Source organism: Pelobates fuscus, chromosome 2 (assembly GCF_036172605.1).
Source record: "Pelobates fuscus isolate aPelFus1 chromosome 2, aPelFus1.pri, whole genome shotgun sequence".
Classification (NCBI taxonomy): domain Eukaryota; kingdom Metazoa; phylum Chordata; class Amphibia; order Anura; family Pelobatidae; genus Pelobates; species Pelobates fuscus.
In genome coordinates, this window is record NC_086318.1 from 446,179,190 (window position 1) to 446,198,205 (window position 19,016).

The window sequence follows — 19,016 nt, forward strand, 5'->3', positions numbered from 1 at the left end:
ATGTAACATACCTGAAGGGCAACCACAAACAACACATAGCTTACATGGGGCACATGACCCAGAAACCCCAAGTGTAAGCAGTTGTGCTTTGCAATGCGTTCCTCTCCTATTTGGTGATAAATGGGTCAGATTGAGCAGATCTTAGAGCTGGGAAAATTGTATTTTTCTCGATTTTGGGGGTGAATCTTAGATTTTAACTGTATTTAGTGTGTACCTGTCTGTAATGCCTAGTGGTTCTACATCTGGCCTCAGATCACCTTATTGGGATGAATTACTCCAATTAAAGACCAAACTAATCATATATGTTTGCAGAATGTCTATCAAGTCAGGGTTTGTTTGAACCTACAGGGGGCAGAATCCCCCCCATATACACAGTGCCACTGAGAGACTTAGTGCCACCTACACACCCAGTGCCATCGAGAGACTTAGTGCCCTCCACACCCCCAGTGCCACCAAGAGACTTAGTGCCCTCCACACACCCAGTGCCACCCACACACCCAGTGCCACTGAGAGACTTAGTGCCCTCTACACCCCCAGTGCCACCGAGAGACTTAGTGCCCTCCACATATTCAGTGCCACCCACACACCAGTGCCCCCTACACACCCTGTGCCACAGAGAGACTTAGTGCCCTCTACACCCCCAGTGCCACCGAGAGACTTAGTGCCCTCCACATATCCAGTGCCACCCACACACCAGTGCCCCCTACACACCCTGTGCCACAGAGAGACTTGGTGCCCTCCACACCCCCAGTGCCAATGAGAGATTTAGTGCCACCTACACACCTAGTGCCATCGAGAGACTTAGTGCCCTCCACACACCCAGTGCCACCCACACACCCAGTGCCACCAAGAGACTTAGTGCCCTCTACACCCCCAGTGCCATCGAGAGACTTAGTGCCCTCCACACACCCAGTGCCACCCACACACCCAGTGCCACCGAGAGACTTAGTGCCCTCTACACCCCCAGTGCCACCGAGAGACTTAGTGCCCTCCATATATCCAGTGCCACCCACACACCAGTGCTCCCTACACACCCTGTGCCACAGAGAGACTTAGTGCCCTGGACACCCCCAGTGCCACCCACACACCCAGTGCCACTGAGAGACTTGGTGCCCTCCACACCCCCAGTGCCAATGAGAGATTTAGTGCCACCTACACACCCAGTGCCATCGAGAGACTTAGTGCCCTCCATATATCCAGTGCCACCCACACACCAGTGCTCCCTACACACCCTGTGCCACAGAGAGACTTAGTGCCCTGGACACCCCCAGTGCCACCCACACACCCAGTGCCACTGAGAGACTTGGTGCCCTCCACACCCCCAGTGCCAATGAGAGATTTAGTGCCACCTACACACCCAGTGCCATCGAGAGACTTAGTGCCTTCCACACACCCAGTGCCACCCACACACCCAGTGCGACCGAGAGACTTAGTGCCCTCCACATACCCAGTGCCACCCACACACCAGTGCCACCTACACACCCAGTGCCACTGAGAAACTTAGTGCCCTCCACACCCCCAGTGCCCCCTAAACACTCACTGACCCCCACACACCCAGTACTGCCCACACACCGAGTGCCTCCTAAACACTCACTGACCCCCACACACCCAGTACTGCCCACACACCCAGTGCCCCCTAAACACTCACTGCCCCCCCACACACAGTACTACCCACACACTCACTGCCCCTCACACACCCAGTACTGCCCACACACCCAGTACCCCCTAAACACTCACTGACCCCCACACACCCAGTACTGCCCACACACCCAGTGCCCCCTAAACACTCACTGCCCCCCACACCCAGTACTGCCCACACACTCAGTGCCCCCTAAACACGCACTGACTCCCACACACCCAGTACTGCCCACACACTCAGTGCCCCCTAAAGACTCACTGACCCCCACACACCCAGTACTACCCACACACTCAGTGCCCCTCACACACCCAGTACTGCCCACACACTCAGTGCCCCTCACACACCCAGTACTACCCACACACTCAGTGCCCCTCACACACCCAGTACTGCCCACACACTCAGTGCCCCCTAAACACTCACTGCCCCCCACACACCCAGTACTACCCAAACACTCATTGTCCCTCACACACCCAGTACTGCCCTCACACCCAGTACCCCCTAAACACTCACTGACCCCCACACACCCAGTACTGCCCACACACCCAATGCCCCCTAAACACTCACTGCCCCCCACACCCAGTACTGCCCACACACTCAGTGCCCCCTAAACACTCACTGACCCCCACACACCCAGTACTGCCCACACACTCAGTGCCCCCTAAAGACTCACTGACCCCCACACACCCAGTACTACCCACACACTCAGTGCCCCTCACACACCCAGTACTGCCCACACACTCAGTGCCCCCTAAACACTCACTGCCCCCCACACACCCAGTACTACCCAAACACTCAGTGTCCCTCACACACCCAGTACTGCCCACACACCCAGTGCCCCCTAAACACTCACTGCCCCTCACACACCCAGTACTGCCCACACACTCAGTGCCCCTCACACACCCAGTACTGCCCACACACCCAGTGCCCCCTAAACACTCACTGCCCCTCACACACCCAGTACTGCCCACACACTCAGTGCCCCTCACACACCCAGTACTGCCCACACACTCAGTGCCCCTCACACACCCAGTACTGCCCACCCACTCAGTGTCCCTCACACACCAGTACTGCCCACACACTCAGTGCCCCTCACACACCCAGTACTGCCCACACACTCAGTGCCCCTCACACACCCAGTACTGCCCAAACACTCAGTGCCCCCCACACACCCAGTACTGCCCACACACTCAGTACTGCCCACACACCCAGTGCCCCCTAAACACTCACTGCCCCCCACACACTCAGTGCCCCTCCCCCACACCCAGTACTGCCCACACACTCAGTGCCCCTCACACACCCAGTACTACCCACACACTCAGTGCCCCTCACACACCCAGTACTGCCCACACACTCAGTGCCCCTCACACACCCAGTACTACCCACACACTCAGTGCCCCTCACACACCCAGTACTGCCCACACACTCAGTGCCCCTCACACACCCAGTACTGCCCACACACTCAGTGCCCCTCCCCCACACCCACTCTACAATAGCACGGAGCAGAGAATGTGACTGTCAAATGGTTGTTTTTTATGGAATTTAAAGTAATTCCAGATATTTTCCAGTGATCCGTTGAGCAGCTCTAATTATTTTGGGAGAATATGAAAAACATAAAACATTTTTTTAACTCTGAAAATATACCGGGAAAAATCCACCAGAATTTTAATACAGTGTCTCTAATACTATTCATTTATCTATACGCAGCCTGTCTCTTTATACCCAGCCTGTCTCTCTATACCCAGCCTGTCTCTCTATACCCAGCCTGTCTCTTTCTATACCCAGCCTGTCTCTTTCTATACCCAGCCTGTCTCTTTATACGCAGCCTGTCTCTTTATACGCAGCCTGTCTCTTTATACGCAGCCTGTCTCTCTCTATACCCAGCCTGTCTCTTTATACGCAGCCTGTCTCTTTATACGCAGCCTGTCTCTCTCTATACCCAGCCTGTCTCTTTATACGCAGCCTGTCTCTCTCTATACGCAGCCTGTCTCTCTCTATACCCAGCCTGTCTCTTTATACGCAGCCTGTCTCTTTATACGCAGCCTGTCTCTCTATATACCCAGCCTGTCTCTCTATACCCAGCCTGTCTCTTTATACCCAGCCTGTCTCTTTATACCCAGCCTGTCTCTCTTTATTCCCAGCCTGTCTCTCTTTATACCCAGCCTGTCTCTCTCTATACGCAGCCTGTCTCTCTATACCCAGCCTGTCTCTTTATACGCAGCCTGTCTCTTTATACGCAGCCTGTCTCTTTATACACAGCCTGTCTCTTTATACCCAGCCTGTCTATTTATACCCAGCCTGTCTCTCTCTATACGCAGCCTGTCTCTTTATACGCAGCCTGTCTCTTTATACGCAGCCTGTCTCTTTATACGCAGCCTGTCTCTTTATACACAGCCTGTCTATTTATACCCAGCCTGTCTATTTATACGCAGCCTGTCTCTTTATACGCAGCCTGTCTCTTTATACACAGCCTGTCTCTTTATACACATCATGTCTCTTTATACACAGCATGTCTCTTTATACACAGCCTGTCTCTCTCTATACCCAGCCTGTCTCTTTATACGCAGCCTGTCTCTTTATACCCAGCATGTCTCCTTATATGCAGCCCCTCTCTCTCTCTCTATACCTAGTCTCTATCTATATATATATACCCAGCCTGTCTCTCTCTATACCCAGCCTGTCTCTCTCTATACCCAGCCTGTCTCTTTATACGCAGCCTGTCTCTTTATACCCAGCCTGTCTCTTCTCTATACCCAGCCTGTCTCTTTATACCCAGCCTCTCTCTCTCCATACCCAGCCTGTCTCTTTATACGCAGCCCGTCTCTCTCTATACCCAGCCTGTCTCTTTATACGCAGCCTGTCTCTTTATACGCAGCCTGTCTCTCTTTATTCCCAGCCTATCTCTTTATACCCAGCCTGTCTCTCTCTATACGCAGCCTGTCTCTCTCTATACGCAGCCTGTCTCTCTATACCCAGCCTGTCTCTTTATACGCAGCCTGTCTCTTTATACCCAGCCTGTCTCTTCTCTATACCCAGCCTGTCTCTTTATACGCAGCCTGTCTCTTTATACCCAGCATGTCTCTTTATATGCAGCCCCTCTCTCTCTCTCTATACCTAGTCTCTCTCTCTATATATATACCCAGTCTGTCTCTCTCTCTGTTCCCAGCCTGTCTTTCTCTCTATACCCCGCCTGTCTCTTTAGCTCTCTGTACCCAGCCTGTCTCTCTCTCTATATATATATACCCCATCTCTCTCTATATACCCAATCTCTCTCTCTCTCTATACCCAGCCTGTCTCTTTATATGCAGCCTGTCCCTCTCTATACAAAGCCTGTCTCTTTATACACAGCCTGTCTCTCTCTATACCCAGCCTGTCTCTTTATACGCAGCCTGTCTCTTTATACCCAGCATGTCTCTTTATATGCAGCCCCTCTCTCTCTCTCTATACCTAGTCTCTCTCTCTATATATATATATACCCAGTCTGTCTCTCTCTGTTCCCAGCCTGTCTTTCTCTCTATACCCCGTCTGTCTCTCTAGCTCTCTGTACCCAGCCTGTCTCTCTCTCTCTATATATATATATATACCCAATCTCTCTCTATATACCCAATCTCTCTCTATATACCCAGTCTGTCTCTCTCTATACCCTGTCTCTCTCTCTGTTACCAGCTTGTATCTCTCTCTATACGCAGTCTGTCTCTCTGTACTCAGTCTGTCTCTCTGTACTCAGTCTCTCTCTCTCTATACCCAGTCTGTCTCTCTCTCTCTCTATACCCAGCCTGTCTCTCTCTCTCTCTGTTCCCAGCCTGTCTCTCTATCTCTCTGTACCCAGTCTGTCTGTCTCTCTGTACCCAGTCTGTCTGTCTCTCTGTACCCAGTCTGTCTCTCTCTCTGTACCCAGTCTGTCTCTCTCTCTATACCCAGTCTGTCTATCTCTCCATACGAGGTATGTCTCTCTCTGTTTCCAGCTTGTCTCTCTATACCCAGCCCTTCTCCCTCTCTGTTCCCAGCCCTACTCCCTCTCTGTTCCCAGCCTGTCTCTCTCTCTGTACCCAGCCTGCCTCTCTCTCTATACCCAGCCATTCTCCCTCTCTGTTCCCAGCCTGTCTCTCTCTCTATACCCAGCCTGTCTCTCTCTATACCCAGTCTGTCTCTCTCTCTCTCTCTCTCTGTACCCAGGCTGTCTCTCTCTCTATACCCAGCCTGTCTCTCTCTCTCTCTATTCCCAGTCTGTCTCTCTCTCTCTCTGTACCCAGTCTGTCTCTCTCTCTCTGTACCCAGTCTGTCTCTCTCTCTGTACCCAGTCTGTCTCTCTCTCTCTCTGTACCCAGTCTGTCTGTCTCTCTCTCTATACCCAGTCTCTCTCTCTCTTTCTCTACCCAGTCTGTCTCTCTCTCTCTATATCCAGTCTGTCTCTCTCTCTCTCTCTGTACCCAGTCTGTGTCTCTCTCTCTCTGTACCCAGTCTGTGTCCCTCTCTCTCTGTACCCAGTCTGTCTCTCTCTCTATACCCAGCCTGTCTCTCTCTCTATACCCAATCTCTCTCTCTCTCTCTCTCTCCCCAGTCTGTCTCTCTCTCTCTCTCCCCAGTCTGTCTCTCTCTCTATACCCAGTCTCTCTCTCTCTCTCTCTCTCTCTCTCTCTCTCTCTCTCTCTCTCCCCCCAGTCTGTCTCTCTCTCTATACCCAGCTGCTGTCTCTCTCTCTATACCCAGTCTGAGTCTGTATGGCTCATTTTCCACCAAGCTCACACATTGAGTTGGGAAATGCTGGCTATAATGTTCAGTCTGCCTGTAGGGGGCGCTAGCTGTAGCTGCTGGGGATGTGATATGTGTTCATGGAGCAGGAATGGCTGTGCAGTGGGAGAATGATGTCATGTGGAATGTGACAGACTGATGAATTAAGCTGTGGTGAAATGTAACCCTTACTAAGCCAGCCTGGCTTTCATTAATCAGTTTAAACCGTTCAGAAAGTGTTTTGAACATGCGCAATACAATAAATAAATCTATATATTCGGTATAATGATTATATAGCCGTCCCACATGCCGTCCTCGTAGTCTGCCATTAGTGCTTTTACCCTCTTTCTCAGAATAGCCATTTTTTGGCCTTTGTTTCGTGTATTGTGGCTCTGTCTGCGCTGTTTGTCTCGGGGATACAATACATCGCAGGACAGTAACAACAGAAAGTTTCGAAGAATAATTTGTAGCCGGATTAAACTGTTTTCTAACGAAGGTCAAACATGTCTCCTAAAAATGGGAATTCTCTCTCCCTTCGATTATCTAAAGGGCGAGAAAGGGTCCGAGAGTCCCATTATAGACAGCGGCACGGGCTATTTTACCCGCGGTGATTTACTCCCAGCACAGTTCACGGCACGAAACATTATACAGTTTATTATTAGCATCTCGCCAAACGTGACAGAACTTCGTAATATAAACTGCATAAAACACATCTGGAATTTTACCTTAAATTAATGTGTGATCCCTAACGGCGGAGCAGAAGCACAGCAGCGTACATGTGACATGTTTACATTGAAATGGACTGGTACATATGTGTAAATGTTTCCAAATGTTTTGAAAGGAGCCCCATGTGACGGGGAAGCAAGGAATGAGCATTTCCTCTTCAGTTAAACAGGACGTAGGATAATCAGACAAAATCACAATCCCGTTTCTTTTTTTAAACCAACATTGGTGAATGAGACCAGCACCATCATAACATGAGCCGGCCCCGAGCAGTGTGAGACCTACAAAACCTCCAGGCTCCCATTAACCTAATGTCACAGTGAAATTTATTGTAGTTTTAATAAAAAAAACTTGATAATTTTGTTGTGTGTTTTCTTCCAAACGCGATCAAACGCAGAGTCTTTCCCCTTCTCGCTATTTGTAGGCGTTCGCTATGTTAAGACAACATTTTAACCTTGGATTCGGTGAATGGCGTGGGATCGTCTGTCTCTAGGTGTTTGTCAGATCCAATAATGATAAAATCTTTGCTAATTACACCCATTCTAGGAAAAACCCCTGGCTGTTTATCAGTTGTTTGATTTGAAGATTCTCCAGCACCATAACTCAAGAAATCAAAAACACGACTGAAAATCCATTTACTCAAAACAAGAGATTGGAGGGCTCTGTATGATGGAGATCTTAGGGTCTCAAGTCTAATACTGGATCCATCAAATCACTAAACAATCCACAGTATCTACAATAGCTGGCTGCACGGACATGTACTACAGTTGGACTAGCCAGGGCAAAGGGACAATGGGACCTTGAATAGGATTACCCAGAGATTGCAAGTCTCCAGTATTTCGCTAAAAGTAACCTAGGCCCACATTGCTGTGTTCAGAGTATATGGACAGCTGGTCTCACTGGCACAATAAATGCAAACTGGCCTCTGCATACGTAGAGGTCAGAACTACAATCATAAATATATCCAGGATACCATTAAGTAGTCTGTAACAGAGTCAATATTATAATGTGTTACATTGCATTGCATTGCCTGACTCGGGATTATTAAACTGTACATTCTTGTTACATATTGTACTGAATTCTCTGACTCTGCCCCTCGTAGGGATTAGTAAACTTTACATTCTTGTTACATTGTACTGTATTCTCTAATTCAGCCCCTAATAGAGATTAGTAAACTTTATATTCTTGTTACATTACACTGCATTCTCTGACTTGGCCCCTGGTAGGAATTAGTAAACTTTACATTCTTGTTACATTGTACTGTATTCTCTAATTCAGCCCCTAATAGAGATTAGTAAACTATTCTTGTTACATTACACTGCATTCTCTGACTCGGCCCCTGGTAGGGATTAGTGAACTTTATTTCCTGGCTAATCATGGCAGCATTTAACATATGGGTTTAGCTCCTCCCTCTAACCCTCAGGACAGGAAACACAAACAATTAAACAATTAAGCATACCTTCCCCTGGTATAATAGGAACCCCATCAGCCATCACACCTCCGTCTTTTTTCCTGTCCTCATAGCCCTAGGACAGTTGTTATCTTTTTTTATCTTCCTCCCTGAATTTTAAAGGGTAAAGTTTTTTTTTATGCTCACCTGATCATGCTGCTATGATCTTCACCCTGTGGAGGTCAGCCTCCCTCCACAGGAAGCCCAGGCACATGTAGCAGGGAACCCCTGGGAGCCATGGTGGGTAGTCCCCCTGGCATCTGGAGCCTGAGTTTGCCAGGATTAAAGCCTCCAGACCTCGATCAGACGATCATCTATCCGGTAAGACGCCCGCGCATGCGCAATGGCCACGGCCGGATTTTCGGCATATTTGCCCTCATCCAAAATGGCGGACCCACGGACTTGCGGGCAATCGGCGCATGTGCGCCTCCTTAAAGGCACAGAGCAGGAAATTTGACATTTTCAGTTCCCTCTGTTGTACAGTGCTCTCTAGTGCCATATTCTGTCTCTGCAGGTATGTTTTATGTTTTCTTCTATAATACATAAGGATGTTCAAGTTTGGCTGCATGACGTTCATTGTGACACTTTTGTTATGCAGCCCTTCTACTAAAATGGATCCAGCATCTCCATCTGCTAAGTCGGCAAGATCTACAATAGGTCATAGTTGGAAAAAGGATTACAAGTCAGGGTAGATTATCAAAATTGTACCCTAATAAGGAGGAGGATTCAAGAATGTGGACAGCGGTCCCTAAAGTTGATGCTCCAATTATTAAATTGGCAAAAAGATCAACTCTTCCGATTGATAGTAATGCTTCTCTCAAAGAACCCATGGAGAAGAGAATTGACTCAGATCTTTCTAAAGTCTTCACTACAGCAGGCTTGGGTTGTCATCCAGCAGTCACTATCTCTGCTTTGTCCAGAGCATTACGTTCATGGATCCTTGATTTGGAAGATGATATTGAGAGAGAAGTGAGTAGACGTCGCATGACGGACTCCTTGAAGGAGATCAAACTTGCCAGTGATTGGCTGTTAGAATCCTCCACAGACCTCATCAGGATTTTTTCCAAGGTCATGGCACACTCTGTTACTGCCAGAAGGGCTCTTTGGTTGAGATCCTGGGGAGCTGACCTCTCTTCCAAGAATAATTTATGTACCTTACCATTTCTGGGAGAGGTGCTTTTTGGCAGACCACTTGAGGAGGCTATTAAAAAAGCGGCTGAGGTCAAGCAAATCTTGCTTCCACAAGACAGGCGTCCGAAGAGACCACAACAGGACCATCGTCCTTACAGGCCACAGGGAGGATATAGAGATAGTAAAACCTATCGACCAGGCAGAGGTTTTACTCCAATTGGAAGAGTGGTCAAACCGGAAAATCTTCCAGACCAAAGGCTCAAAATTCCTCCTTTCACCCCACCAGACAGTTCTGAAGGTGGCTTATGCCAGGTTCCCCATGTAGGAGCACGCCTTTCGTTTTTCTGGAGGACCTGGCGTGTGATTCCAGATGCTTGGGTGAATTCCGTAATCACTGCAGGATATTCTCTGGAATTCGAAGATATTTCCCCTCCACCAAGATTCATCAGAACAAGACTCCCTGTCGACAGGCAAAAAAGAGAAGTCTTGACCCATTATGTTACCAATCTTTTTCTAGAAAGGGTCATTGTTCCGGTTCCTGTGAGAGAAAGGTTCTCCCCTGTTCTTAGTAAAGAAACCAGCAGGAAAGTGGAGACCTATTCTAGATCTACACCAGCTCAACATCTTCTTAAGGATAAGAAAATTTTGCATGGAATCCATCCGTTCCATCATTCCAGTGATACACCACAGAGTCTGGTTAATCTCAATAGACCTAAAAGATGCCTACTTCCATGCTTCTGTCACAGAAAGACATCAGAAGTTTCTTCGATTCTGTGTAAAAGAGGAGCACTTCCAGTTTCAGGCTCTTCCCTTTGGGATAAGTACGGCCCTGAGAACCTTCTCGAAGATACTGGTCACGGTAATTGCTTTCCTGAGGAAGATGGATGTAGCCATTTACCACTACCTCGACGACATTCTAGTAGTGGCCTCAGACTTCGAGATGTTACTCCAACACAGACATCTAGTACTCGAGAGTCTCTCCTAGTTTGGGTGGCTCATCAACCACAAGAAGAGTCATCTACAAATTTCAAGGGAGCTAACTTCAATACCCTCAAGGTGATGGTATCTCTCGCCCAAGAAAGAAAGTTGAAACTGCAGGATCGTATTCAGGTTTTTCTTCAAAAGACTTCTGCTTCCGCAAGGGAGTTTATGAAACTCCTGGGTACCCTGACCTCTACTATAGACCTGGTCAGATGGGCACATTGAAATCTTCGTCCACTTCAACAGTATCTCCTGAAGAACTTCAAAACCAGCTCAGAGGACTGGGAGAAGCAGATCCACATTCCTCTCACCCTGAAAAGGAAGCTTCGTTGGTGGATGAAAGAAGAAAACATCTCCAGAGGTTTTCCTTTGAAGGAAGTCGACTGGGTAGTCATCACGACAGATGCCAGTCGATTCGGTTGGGGTGCACATCTGGGGAAATTCCTTTGTCTAGGCAGAATGGACTCAGAATGCTCAGCACCTGCCTTTGAATATAAGGGAATTGAAAGCAACGTTTCTGGCTCTTCTTCATTTTCAGCATCTGATCAAAGGAGCCTGGGTGAAGTTGAGAGTGGACAACAAAGCGGCTGCCGCCTATATCAACCATCAAGGGGGCACCAGGAGTGTTGCACTGATGAAAGAAGTATCAGCAATCATGACCTGGGCACAAATACATGTGGAAGGTCTATGTGCGGTCTATCTTCCGGGAAAGGAGAATGTCTTGGCGGACTTCCTCAGCAGACACCAGGTAGAAGCCACAGAAGCCTGTCAAGAACGGTGTTTCAGCAATTGGTCCAGAGGTGGGGTCTTCCCCAAGTGGATCTCATGGCTACTGCTCAGAACACTCAAGTTCCTTGTTTTGTTTCAAGGAGATTCCATCCGAAGGCGCTGGATCAAGATGCTCTGTCAATCAACTGGCACTTCCGTCTGGCATATGTCTTTCCCCCAGTTCCTCTCATTCAGGCTGTTCTGAGGAAGATTCCCAGAGAACGTTGCAAAGTGATTGCAGTGATCCCCTTCTGGCCAAGACGTCCTTGGTTTCCTCTTCTGAGGAGGTTGGCAATGGAGGATCCTTGGGAGATTCCAGTCTCGGAGGATCTACTGACACAAGGCCCGGTGGTTCATCCAGAACCTTACAAGCTCAGGCTTCATGCATGGCTTCTGAAAGGCAATCCCTGATGAAACAAGGATTATCGGAACAGGTGGTATGTACCCTTTTATGTTCCAGGAAGATCTCCACTTCGTCTACTTACCACAGAATATGGGAAGCCTTTGCGGTATGGTTGAATTCTTCTATACAGAACATGGGTCCTCCTACTGTCTCTCAAATTTTAGGTTTCCTACAAGCAGGCCTGGAGAAGGGTCTCAGACTTAACACCCTAAAAGTTCACTGCTCAGCTATCTCTGCTCTTTCTGCCATTCGATGGGCACTTAATCATATGGTGGTTCGTTTTTCAAGGCCGTTTTACGGATTAGACCTCCTATCAGACAACTGGCGTCTCCTTGGAATTTGCCTCTGGTGCTGCAGGCCCTAACGGAGCCTTCCTTCGAACCTATTGGGAACATATATATGCAGATCCTTTCTCAGAAGACACTATTATTACTGGTTCTAGTCTCTACCAGAAGAATGTCTGACATCAGAGCTTTTATCAGCCGAGGAACCTTACACTTCATTCTTCGATGATAGGGTCGTTCTCCGACCGAGGCCTGAATTTCTTCCCAAGGTTGTTACATCTTTCCATCTCAATCAAGAAATTATCTTGCCTGCCTATTTTCAGCATCCGTCTACCCCTGAAGAATCAAGGTGTCATATGCTGGATCTTTACTGATTTATATAGAGCGCTCTGCTGCGTGGAGGAAATCCTCTCAATTATTCTTTATACCTTGGGGTTCTCGCAAAGGTGAAGCCGCCTCAGTCTCCACTCTTCGTTCCTGGACAGTTTCTGCTATCTCCAGGGCTTATGGAGCGTGTGATGTTCCTATTCCGAAAAACATCAGAGCTCATTCCACAAGATCCATCGCTACTTCATGGGCTGCAGAGTCAGGAGTTCCTGCAGAGAGCATCTGTAAGGCTGCCAATTGGTCATCTCTAAAGACCTTTGTGAATCACTACAAAGTGGATATTGCTTCTCGTTCGGATTCGGAGTTTGGCCTGTCGGTCCTGAACTCCTTTAATCCGCATAGCTGATTTCTATATTAAACTATTTTTGTAGCATGCATTTCCCTCCCTGTGTTATTATTGCTGGGGGAATCCCATATGTTAAATGCTGCCATGATTAGCCAGGAATAGGGAAAATGTATTCATACTTACCGTAATTTTCTTTTCCTGGCTATTATTCATGGCAGCATTTGGTTTGCCACCCTCTCTTGGATTTACTTCTTGTTACTGGACTGAGGTGTGATGGCTGATGGGGTTCCTATTATACCAGGGGAAGGTATGCTTAATTGTTTAATTGTTTGTGTTTCCTGTCCTGAGGGTTAGAGGGAGGAGCTAAACCCATATGTTAGGGGTTAGGGATTAGTAAACTTTACATTCTTGTTACATTGTACTGTATTCTCTAACTCGGCCCCTGGTAGAGATTAGTAAACTTTACATTCTTTTTTTTTTTTTTTTTTATTCTTTATTTTTGTAGTGCAGTTGAGTACAAAATATAAACTTACGCCACAACAGCGTTCATTAATATGGGAACATAGATATGTTAAACAGTGGTCTGGATAAACATGCACAGTTTTTGTTTTGTTGATTAGAAATTCAAGAGAAAACGTAAACGTAGACAGGCATAACAGATTTCCAGGAACATTCAGGTTATACATGCTATGTAGCACAATGTTGCCTAAGATCCCAACATTATATTTATTCATGTGTTGCAGGCTTTCTGCTTATGTCCAAATGTATATTTACTTGTGGGTTAACTTGGAGGAAGCCATGCATATAGGAGACAAACCTGTGAGCCCGTGTGAGGCTGACAGGTCTGTATTCTAAGCAGGTGCAGTACGTTTTAAGTTCTGCCTTCGGTCCCCCAGCATGTATAGGGGCCTATGTAAATGAGCTGAATGGGCCATGCCCTATTGGTACATATACGGGGACAAAAGCAAAGTACACTAGGCAGCAATGAAACATTTAAAAGTGAGATTCTGATGTGAGCATATACAGACATAATGAAATACAACGAGCCATCGGGTTGTGTGGCGAAACCAACCTCGCCACTGGGCCCTGGAGAAGCCTGTTTGCTAGCCTCCCACCTGCTGACTATGGCCCCTGGGTTATTTAGGGCATATTGTATTTTATTGTGCGACTGCTGGCCCTTTAAGCACAGTGAATGGTATTTTATTGTACTGCTGCTGGCCCTTTAAGAACTGTCTGGGGACATATTGAGACTTTGGGTAACAATACCCTTTAAGACTATGGCCCCTGAAAACGTATGGACTTTTATTCGGTGTGTATGGCCCTTTAAGAACCGTCTGGGGACATCTTGTAACTTTGGTGAACAATGTCCCTTTAAGACTATGTCCCCAGACCTGTAAAATAACTTGCCTCTGGCTTTCTCCCTCTTGGTTCAGTAAATAGGGCTTACTGAACCAAGTACCACACAGGCGGACCACCCAGAAGTTAAAGTGTGCAGGCAATTTACCTCCCAGGCTGTGAGGTTACTGCAGGGTAATTGCCGACCGCTGGGTGGCCTCAGTTCGTGCAAACGAACACGTGGCGGCGGCCATCTTTGTTCATTCAGATGCGGTCAGCGGTGTATGCTAAAGATTCTGTGGAACTGAAATCGGCTACACATTTTGCCGAACACCGCTGACCCTTACCTTCTCCATCATTTCGTTTTTCAGCTCCAGAGACTAAGTCCCGTTCGAAATGGGACTTAGTCGTTTTTCGGCATGAAATTGACCGGCCGCACAGCCCAAATCTATGGAACTGTTTTGGGCAGGAAAATGTGCTTGCGGTCGGTCATAAAGGGACTTCCAGCTAACCTTTGATCCACTGGAGGGATTTGGCTGATTTTTGGAAGGGTTTATGTTTAAAGTGTGCTGATTCCAAATATGTAATTGTTATGAAGATTAGATGTATGGTTTAAAGTTATAGCACATGTGTAAAAACTGTATTTTCCCTGGCTGTATAATTATGTTAACTGGTTATCTGAGGGGAGGGAACCTGGGGGTTGTAACCATTATGCTATTGGTGGTTTTGTCCCTCCCTGTGGGCGGTCCTGTATTCTCAACACTTGTAATAAAAGCCAGGCTGGATGAGCCAGTCGAGAGTTCCTGTTTTACCCTCAAAGTGAAGTGTCGTCTCATTATTGGGGGAGGATTTATTGCATGCTGTTCCAGTTTGACTGCTAGGAGTGCAAACCTATTCGTATGGTTCCTATTCAACTGTCTACAGCATTCAGAGGCTTGAGAGGATTCATATGCTTCTCAGATTTGGTGATTGTGGTGTCTGCCAGAGTGCTTGGAGTCCTCAGGAAACGCTAGGAGCATCCATTAACGGAGGTACCAAGTCGGGGTGCCAGGCGATCCGTTACAGGTTGTACATGTTATCTAGTGCTAAGTTGCTTGGGATCATGGCACCATGTTTAGGCATGTGTTGCAAGCAGAACTGTACCATCTAAAAATGTTTAAATATTCTTGGGTTACTTTGCAGGGGACCATATCTATAAGAAACAAGCTAGTAACCTCATGTGAGACCGACTGGTCTGTACATTATGCTGATGCCTTGCGTGTTAAATTCTGCATTGTGGTCACTCCGCATGTGCCAGAGGCATGGTAAATAGGCAGCGTGAGTTATGGCCTGTGGAGTGCACACAAGAGCAGAGGCCTATTAGATATCCAGTGCGTGGGGTCGCGTTGGGTGGGTTTGGGTTCCACACAAAGTTAGTCTACGACAAAATATCAGAACTATATCACAGTGATAACACCATAGTATTAGAACGGTCCCTGGGCTTGTGTTTAACCGTTGGATACGGTATTGGCCGGCTATCACCTTCTGATGTACCTACTCCGGGGGTGGAGTAGATACCGCATCAGCTATACCTGACTGCTGGATTAATGGGGGGGGGGGGGGACTCTGTCTCTGAGGTTGTACGCTAGAGTGTTTGATAAAGTATGAGAAGAACACCCTTAGAATGGATGTGATTCCGTTGTTTCGGGTTTTTGGCGGCGGGAACTGTGGTATTCAAGGTGGTGGAGGGGTCTCTGGGCAGTGTGAGCCCCTCAGGTTGTGTTGCCTGCTAGCGTGGCTTGACGGGATGACCTTGGTATGAATTCGTTGGCGTTGGTGGGGTCCAGCCTGGTGGCGGTGGTCGCGGGTGCCGTGTGCAGGATTTTCAGGCCCAATTGGCCCAGGTAAGTGTCCAAGTCCTGAGGGTTTTTCACCTGGTAGATAGTCCCCTTGGCAGTGAATGTGATTAGTCGCGGTGTGCCCCAGCGGTACTGGATGTTATGAGCTCTCAGTATTTGTAGGTTAGGTTGCAGAGCTTTTCTCCAACTTAATGTGCTTCTTGTGAGGTCAGGGAAGAAAGCAATTTGGGAATCTCAAATGGTAAAGGGGTTTTCTGTCGGCTCGCTGCCAGGATGGCGGCCTTGTCTTGGTGCATCTGAAATTTTACAATGACATCGGCTGTGGCAGTCGGGGGTGCATTTGGTGGTTTATTCAAGCGGAACATTCCGTCAATTTTCACTGATTTAGCCTGCCTGGGCGGTAGGAGGGTCGCCACCAGGCGCCTCACATAGTGTGGGAGGTCAGTAGGCCCAATATTGTCAGGTATCCCCCTAACCTTTATGTTGTTTCCACGTCTTTGTTCCTCCAGGGTCTCCACTTTCTCTTCTGTGCCCTGTTGCTGTTTGGAAAGGTCTGCTAGTTTCAGTTCCAGGTCATGTAAGCGTGTATCATGGGAGCTTGTTTTGGCCTCCAGCTGGGTGAGCCTCGTGGTGGCCCCCTCTATGGCCTCTTTAAAGTATGCCCGGTCTGTTGCAAGGCTCTGCAAACATTTTGGTCAGCAGGGCTGCCGTTACCGGTTCTCCTGCCGCTGGGGGTGCTTTAGCCTAGGGCATCGAGGGCTTATTCAGTGGAGCCCCTTCTCCCTGGTCCGGGTAGAAGTCACCAGAGGAGTCAGAGAGCTCGTCCTCCCCCAGCGCCATTTTCTCCCATGCGGCCCTTTGGGAGCTCCGGAGAAGCTCGCTGATATCTCGGCTGAAAGGGGCTTTGTCCGACTTTAGTTTTTTGTTTTTCTTACCCATCGTCTTCCCCTCAGTCGGTGGGTGAAGTTTGGGAAAGGTAGGTGCCCCGGTTCCGCCCGTTTTAGGTGTTATTTCTATTTATTCGGTGCAGAGCTGTGCACCATGCGTCTTAGCTGGTCCCCAGTAAACTTTACATTCTTGTTACATTAAATTGCATTCTCTGACCCAGCCCCTGTTAGGAATTCTCAAACTTTGCATTCTTGATACATTGTACTGTATTCTCTGATCCAGCCCCTGGTAGAGATTAGTAAACTTTACATTCTTGTTACATTGTACTGCATTCTCTGACTCGGCCCCTCATAGCGATTAGTAAACTTTACATTCTTGTTACATTGCATTGCATTCTCTAACTCAGCTCCTGGTAGGGATTAGTAAACTTGACATTCTTGTGACATATTGTACTGTATTCTCTGACTCAGCCCCTTGTAAGGATTAGTAAACTTTACATTCTTGTTACATTGCACTGCATTCTCTGACTCGGCCCCTGGTAGGGATTAGTAAACTTTACATTCTTGTTACATTGCACTGCATTCTCTGACTCGGCCCCTGGGAGGGATTATTAAACTGTACATTCTTGTTACATATTGTACTGTATTATTTGACTCTGCCCCTGGTAGGGATTAGTAAACTTTACATTCTTGTTACATATTGTACTGTATTCTCTGACTCAGCCCCTGGTAGGGATTAGTAAACTTTACATTCTTGTTACATTGCATTGCATTCTCTGACTCGGGCCCTGGTAGGGATTAGTAAATTTTACATTATTGTTACATTGCACTGCATTATCTGACTCGGCCCTTGGGAGGGATTAGTAAACTTTACATTCTTGTTACATTGTACTGCATTCTCTAACTCAGCTCCTGGTAGGGATTAGTAAACTTTACATTCTTGTGACATATTGTACTGTATTCTCTGACTTGGCCCCTGGTAGGGATTAGTAAACTTTACATTCTTGTTACATTGCACTGCATTATCTGACTCGGCCCTTGGGAGGGATTAGTAAACTTTACATTCTTGTTACACTGCACTGCATTCTCTGATTCGGCCCTTGGGAGGGATTAGTAAACTTTACATTCTTGTTACACTGCACTGCATTCTCTGATTCGGCCCCTGGTAGGGATTAGTAAACTTTACATTCTTGTTGCATTGCATTCTCTGACCCAGCCCCTGGTAGGAATTCTTAAACTTTGCATTCTTGATACTTTGTACTGTATTCTCTGATCCAGCCCCTGGTAGAGATTAGTAAACTTTACATTCTTGTTACATATTGTACTGTATTCTCTGACTCAGCCCCTTGTAAGGATTAGTAAACTTTACATTCTTGTTACATTGCACTGCATTCTCTGACTCGGCCCCTGGTAGGGATTAGTAAACTTTACATTCTTGTTACATTGCACTGCATTCTCTGACTCGGCCCCTGGGAGGGATTATTAAACTGTACATTCTTGTTACATATTGTACTGTATTATTTGACTCTGCCCCTGGTAGGGATTAGTAAACTTTACATTCTTGTTACATATTGTACTGTATTCTCTGACTCAGCCCCTGGTAGGGATTAGTAAACTTTACATTCTTGTTACATTGCATTGCATTCTCTGACTCGGGCCCTGGTAGGGATTAGTAAATTTTACATTATTGTTACATTGCACTGCATTATCTGACTCGGCCCTTGGGAGGGATTAGTAAACTTTACATTCTTGTTACATTGTACTGCATTCTCTAACTCAGCTCCTGGTAGGGATTAGTAAACTTTACATTCTTGTGACATATTGTACTGTATTCTCTGACTTGGCCCCTGGTAGGGATTAGTAAACTTTACATTCTTGTTACACTGCACTGCATTCTCTGATTCGGCCCCTGGTAGGGATTAGTAAACTTTACATTCTTGTTGCATTGCATTCTCTGACCCAGCCCCTGGTAGGAATTCTTAAACTTTGCATTCTTGATACTTTGTACTGTATTCTCTGATCCAGCCCCTGGTAGAGATTAGTAAACTTTACATTCTTGTTACATATTGTACTGTATTCTCTGACTCTGCCCCTGGTAGAGATTAGTAAACTTTACATTCTTGTTACATTGTACTGCATTCTCTGACTCGGCCCCTCGTAAGGATTAGTAAACTTT

The 19,016-nt window shown here is 47.1% G+C and overlaps 1 protein-coding gene across 1 annotated transcript in view; it reads left to right on the forward strand.

The window, feature by feature from the left end:
* LOC134587626 (uncharacterized) overlaps window positions 1-19,016 on the forward strand; it is a 172,288-nt gene that overhangs the window by 13,517 nt on the left and 139,755 nt on the right. The window lies entirely within an intron of this gene.